The sequence below is a fragment of the Carassius auratus genome, unplaced genomic scaffold, assembly GCF_003368295.1.
Source record: "Carassius auratus strain Wakin unplaced genomic scaffold, ASM336829v1 scaf_tig00029712, whole genome shotgun sequence".
Lineage (NCBI taxonomy): Eukaryota > Metazoa > Chordata > Actinopteri > Cypriniformes > Cyprinidae > Carassius > Carassius auratus.
Genome location: NW_020525790.1, coordinates 9,042 through 16,266, shown reverse-complemented (window position 1 = coordinate 16,266; position 7,225 = coordinate 9,042). Strand labels below are relative to the sequence as shown.

Below are 7,225 nucleotides of genomic sequence, written 5' to 3'. Positions count from 1 at the left end.
CCACCATGCTGTTAATTCTTAATTTTATATTGTCAGATTTTATACATTTCTACAGTTCTAATGGAAATCATAAATATAGTTTTCTGGTTTAGTATTTTATATTCAATGAGACATTCCCTGGGGAGAGTAGAAGCACCCTGAGTGTATGATGATGATGAATTATTAATGATAAGTCACGGTGCGGGCCTTTTTCTCAGATGGCATGTTACATGCCACAGACACACGGGTTCTCCGTCCAGACCCCCATCTGCTAAACAAGGGCATTCAGAAGCTCAGGGACAGTACATACACACAGAAACTGTACAAAAACGATGTGTACTGTAAATACATGCCAAATTTTTTATGTAAGACTTTTCATGAACTGTCTGTAAGAAAAGAAAGCTGTTTGAAGCAAAAGTGCCCATAAATGTGATTAATATTGGCATCAAATATCATATAAAGAGCAAACCTTTGTAAATGGGTTTGCAGTTGTTCCATGGTGGCTTAAGTTGTGCTTCTCACATGATCGTTGTAATTACATTTACCATAATAGTCTGGTGGGTAAGTGTGAAGTGTAACAGATGAAATCCATAACTCCAGTCATAAGTGTCACATGATCCTTCTAATATGCTCATTTGATGCTCAAAAAACATTTATTATAATTATCAATGTTGAAAACAGTCTTTTAAATGTTTTTGTGGAAATGGTGATACATTTTTGTCCACTGTCACTTTCAATCAATTTCATGCATCCTTGCTGAATAAAAGTATACATTTCTTTAAAATGATCCAATGATCCCAAACTTTGAATGGGATTGTCAGTATTGACAATACTGTGTCATGGAGATGTGCTATTATTGAACCTGCTAACTTGAACTCCTCTACTCATGAATTTGGGTAAAAATGGAAGTTTTTAGTGTGACGTTTGTATTTTTGCTCTAACCCTTGATCTCCTGACTCAGATTTATTAGCAGGAAAGCCTCATGTGTCAGTAGACCCAGTGTTTTAGCAGATGAGCTCCCTGATTGTTTTCTGCTGGTGTGTTTGGCCTGTTTGGATTTGGCTTAGGAGCTGTTATAAGAGCAATTTCAATCACTTACATGTGCCTGTAGAAGCCTTTGAAACTAAAGATACACGAGTGCAATGAATGGTGTCTCATCTGTGCATGATTTAGTGACAATGTATTATTTTGGTGAAAATTAATGCTTAAAATATGCTAATTATAATGTGAAAAATATCATTTTTATCATTTAAACTAAAGCACGTTCACATATATCTAGTTATATAATCACAGTAAGTCTGGATAACTGATCAATCTGTGATCATAGATATTTTTATCAAGCCAAATTCTTTTTAGAGTCATCAAACAAAGCTCCATTTTCTTCTTAACTGGTTTGACTAGATTGACCGCCTCATACTGCCACCTGCTGCAAACCATTATATGGAAATTATGAAGAAATTACTCTGGGAGCTCTTTGTGGGTCTAAAGCTGCTGTGAGGGGGTGCTGTATTGAAGCAGGTCTGGTGACCACATTAGTGCCTTTACTGAACAGCCCAGACCAGGACCAGCTCCTGCACACGGGCAGAGCAATTGGACGTATCTGCTTTGAAAATGCAGTGAGTGCATTGGAGCAGGATAGCGACAGTCACGCTGATCGTATTTCTCACCAACACTCTTGTTGTGTCTCCAGCTGGCTACACAATTCCACTTATCTTCTTAGTTTCCATTCTAACAGTTTTCTTTCTATACCACAGAGTTAATTTGAATGTCAGGATCTTGAATCTGTTGAATCCTTTAACTTCTTGAACATGCAGTTCTTCTGGTATTATGATTTGCTTTAGATCTGCATCTGATATAAAGACATCTTGTTTGGAAGGATGCTGGTCTTTATAAGCCATTGGATTGTCTTTCTCTTCTGTCATCATCTCCTGGCCAAGTTTTCTCTGTCTTTGTGCTGATAGTGTTCTTCTAGAAAGCAACAGCACTCTTGTCCAGGTCTATGTTGAATTTCATATTCTGGTTGCTGTCCCTCTGGTTGGTTATGCTTTCTATGATCAGTCCTAAGTAAAAATGTCCTTTACCTAACAAGTTGCTGTAAATATGAAGTTATAATATAAATATTATGCTCTTGTTTAGTTGAGGCTTGGCTTTCGACAGGCTGAAATTGAGTATTCATTACACACATTCAGGATTAAGTAAATTACCACTCATTCCCTGTGGACTTTTCTCCATTATATTCTCACATCTTGGCCGTCTGTGCTTGTGTGCCCACTCACCCGTCCCCTCTCTCTCTCTCTCAGCTGTTCAGCAGACACAGCTGGTGGAGAGTGGTGTAATCCGCAGGATGGTTGCCATAATGCAACAGTTTCCTGAGAATGACCCGCTGGTAAACGTCTGCCTGCTGGCACTCTGCAACCTTGCTGATGTGGGTAAGACAAAACTAGATAGCATGGAAGCTTTAAAATCTCGTGATAAATAATAAAAACACATAATAAAAGCACTAACTGACTCGACATTATCACACTGAGTCGTGATACACCAGCTTTAAAATTCTGGTGCATACTTATGTATGTATGCATTTATTTATTTATATATATGCAATGCATGACTATTTATTCATTTATTTATTTATCGACTGGTATTTAAAAAAGAATCTAGAAATTCATCTAGATCTACATCTACATTTCTCTAAAATGAATCTTTTTTCAATACTAAAAGTGAATTTAGGCATCACAACATCATCATAATGTACTATTATGAACAAATGGTTATAAATTTTGAGATTTTTAAATTTTTTTAAAGATAACCATTAAGTGAGCATTTGGGAATAAAACATGCACAATAACACAATACTGATCAATATGTCTATACCGAAATATACAATAAACAATATGCTACCGATATATTGTGCATTTGCAAGATTGAGGGAGTCTTGTTTTCATAACCACCCCATTCTCAGTTATTCGTATTTAAAGAAGCATTCAGGTATTTTTTTCCTCATAATATTTCTAATATCTAGTGACTGATTGTGGTGGTGGAGGTCTTGACCTATCAGCTGAAGCGGGCACCAGATGCAGAACACCGGCATCTCATACTAGAGGTTCTTGGGTCACTGGGAGAAATTGGTGAGTAGCATAATATTCAAACCAGATCTATACGCGAACCTGAATCATACAACATTATTCATATAGTGCACTTAGGTTGAAATTTTGACTCGGTCACTGTTCTATGTGATGTTGTCTAGAAGTGAACTAAAAATAAACTTGTGCATGTCCTTGCAAATCCCTTTGTGACAGCATGTTGATGTATTTTAGATGCTCTGAAACTGCAGTTTGTGGAAGCAGGCGTGCCCGGGGCGCTCTCTGAAATGATTCGAACTCTTCAGGGTGGCTCTGACACACATGACCTCTGCAGCATAAAAGTGGGCTCAAACCTCATAGTGAGCCTCCTACTCAGAGGTACGTCTCTCTCCATTACTTCACCACTTACATTATATTAAAATAGAATTTATTTTACACTATTTGATCATGAATCCATTAGATTAGGGAGTCAAATAAAAATATCAACAATGCAGTGGAAGAGTAGTGCTATTCTATTTGTTACAGATGAGTCAATGCAGAAGTGTTTTGGGGAAGGGACGGGGATGGTGTATCAGGATGTCCTCTCCTGGTTGCACTTATCAAATACTGAGCTGCAGTTGTCAGGAGCCCTGGCCATTGTGAACTTTGCCAGAAATGGTGAGGAGATGAATATGGAGCTGTTGTGAAGAACGATAAAGTTTTTGTCTGAAATGATCTCTCAAACGTTATTGTAGTTAAAATGACTGAGAATAGTTTTTTCTCTTTTTTTGTTCTTAGACAGCAACTGTGTAAAGATGTTGGAATTAGGAGTTGTTCCTTGTATTCTGGACAGAGGGAGATGTATCTGTGCAGCACGCTGGCCTCAGTGCACTTAGAAATCTTGCCATTCCAGGTTCTGCTTTTCTTTTCAGTATATGCTGTATAAAAGTCAGTTCACATTTTTTTATGTGAAAGTGTCTTATGCTTAAGTAGCTTCCAATAAGGTGCGTATGTTGGAGGATGGAGTCACTGAGAGGATCAGGACCCTTTTGCGCACTGACATGCCCCCCGTCCAGTTCAAACTGCTGGGCACTTTGCGCTTGACGAAAACTGCATTTATGTAAATTTTTGGTTCACAGATTAAAGAGACTAGTTTGCATAAACTTATCAAATGAACTTACATTTCTCCATAGGTTTCTATGGAGAAAAGTCACTCTTAAATGCATAAAGACTGAATAAGTGGGACAGTCCCAGTGGTAGTAAAAAAGTACAATTTGGCTGTTTAAGATGAGTGCATGACAAACAACATGTTGTAATTTTTAAACAAAAGCTTTGCTAAACTACACAATTACCTGCCAAATGAATATGATGGCTCATGAATTAACATTTCTCCTTACAAAGGGTACAAAGAGGCTGTAATTTCCAGCCCTTCAGTGAAGTGTTATTTTAGATACCCTTGTATTCAGACAAAAGGCCTGCAACGGCTTTGACACACTAAATTACTGTCTGCTCTCCAGTTATTATTTCCCTTACCAAAGGTGATCTGAGTAATTAAATAAAAAGGTAAACAAATCTGCAAAAGTATCTCTTTTTTTATTTGTATATTAAATGATCAACACATTTTATTTAGCATGCATTCTCTCTTCGTTCCCCTCTCCCCCTTTATGTAGAGGAAGCAGCTTCAGTTTTAGGGAAGGATGAACTTCTGTTAGCATGGGTGATGTATCAGGTGTCAGAGGCGAGGCCAACCGTCTACTAGCAGCTCTTATAAGACACAGCCGAAACCCTGTGAGTTTTAGACACACAGAGTATGTGTATTGCTCCTGTTTATATAAAATATCCCCCTCTGTTGTCTTTAAAGGAAGTCATCCACACTGTGATTAAAGCAGACGGAGTCCAACATCTCATCTCAATGGCAACCAGTGAGCACGTCATCATGCAGAATGAGGCTTTAGTCGCTTTGGCCATTGCCTCAGCAATAGACATTGGTAAGACTATATGAACAGAATGTAAAACCACCCTTGACTTTTAAAGATATGCATTTCTACATAAATCTGCAGACCCAGATATATAAATTGTGATAAACCCTGATAGGAAATGGAGAAGAATGGCATTTGGAAAAGGCAGATTCGATGTCAAGTTGGTTGCGTCAAAAGCTAAATCAACCTTCTGTACTCTCAACACCCTTAATGTGTCTTAATGTAATTTTATTTGGCTCTACCAGAAAACAGTGGTCAAAGTTAGTAAGTTTAAATAGCCATAGTGCAAATAGACCTTCCAGGAAACATGTGCCACTTTCTCTTCTGTGCAGAGGCAGTCCAAGAACCATTTCGGGATTCAGATCTCCTTCCCACCTTGCAGCATATGCTAGATGACCCTCTTGTGGCCTTGGAGGTCAAATTTAGCAATTTAGGACTTATCTGCAGCCTTGCCAACTCTAGTCAGTACCTCAAAAAAACCCACTGTGGAACACCCAAAGACTGAACATTACTCTTTACCACCTTCTTTTTCTCCTACAGGCATGTTAAGGGAGAAGATAACGTCACACACACACACACACACACACACACAGTTACTCCATCTAGCTTGGCATGTAGTCAGACCAAAGCAATATAAATTTACCCCACTCACTTCAGAGACTATTTCATCATCCAAAGTAGGAAGAAGTTAGTTTGTCCATAATGGATGTCATTTTTTGTCAGCTGTCCCAGGAACAGGAACATTTGGGAGGCAGACCATCCATCAGGCATCATTAATAAACATGCTGCCTCAGAAACAAGTATTCAGTGTGTTCAGTGCTAAATAACTTGTACAAACATGCAGTTTTACTCTCGATGGACCTCCACTGTAAGAGCACTAGCAAAGCTGCTGTATCTATCGATGAGCTTGCTGTCTATCCATGGAAATCAATTAATAACAAACATTTCATTTTTTATGTTGCATACCACTATATCGCACTGCTCTTAATATGACTAGTGTCATATTTGTCTTGTGGTTTCTTTTATCAGAGTACATTAACACTGCTGAAGTGATATTTAATCTTAAAGTTCTATAAATATATATATTTTTAGAAAAGAGTAATTATGCATTGGGTTGTAACATCTATTTTCATATCATAGCTGCCTTACTACTTTAGTTTTCTGGTGTAGGGCTTTTAAATTTAGATTTTTTTGATCATGTTGATCATTTATTTCTTGCTAGCCATGAGCACAGAACTGAATCTCCATATCATGAAAGCAATAGTCAGAAACATATCTTGCACAGTTCTTTAGATTCCTAAGTCTAAATAAAAAAAGCAATCCTCATTGATAACTCTAGCAGTGTTGTTTAAATACTGTATTTGTGTTTGCATCTTTGTATCCATGTCTTAATGTTTGTTTGGTCAATTTCTGTCAAGGTCAGACTCCAGATGATCGACAAAACAGAGCAGTTTTAGTGCTAATGTGTCAGTGGAAGTAATGTTTTGAACCATGTTTGGGAGTTTGTGGCCTGTAAATTTCCAGAGACAAATGGCCTGAGGGCAAAGACAGACTTTTCAGATTCAACAAGCTGAATTTGTGAGGTGGCTCAGCCACGGCCAATAAGAAGGCTTCATGCAGCACCAAAGACCACTGCGCTCTTCACAGCTTGACAAAAAGCACAAACTCTGTGCGTAATTCATAGCTGCACTAATGGATGTTGATTACATTTTTAAATAGACTATTTTTGTGAGTAAGGTGTATGGTGTAGCAGAGCATCTTGTTTCTGGCAATAAAGAAAAACTAAAGCACAGATTGCCTGTTTTTTTTTTTTCCTCTTATGCTCACCAAGGCTACACTTATTTGATCAAAATACAGAAAAAAAGCCTGTAATATTGTGAAATAAAGTTTTTGAACAGTCATTACTCCAGTGTCACATGATCCTTCAGAAATCAGTCAAATATGCTGATTTATTATCAATGTTGGAAACAGTTGTGCGCCATAATATTCAGAACATGTGATACTATGGATTCTTTGATGAATAAAAAGTAAAAAATAACTGTATTAAATTCAATATAGATATATTTTCTAACAATATAAATCTTTGTCATCACTTTTTCTCAACACACCTTCACACAATAAAAAATTTCTTAGAAAAAAAAAAAATGGTTCTAAATTTTTGGTAGTGTATTGTGTATAGCGGGCACACACACACCCACACTCAACACA

The 7,225-nt window shown here is 37.4% G+C and overlaps 1 pseudogene; it reads left to right on the top strand.

Annotated features, from left to right (window-relative positions):
• Positions 1–2,323: 2,323 nt before the first annotated feature.
• On the top strand, positions 2,324–6,844 carry LOC113079883 (rap1 GTPase-GDP dissociation stimulator 1-B-like; annotated as a pseudogene).
• Positions 6,845–7,225: the final 381 nt, after the last annotated feature.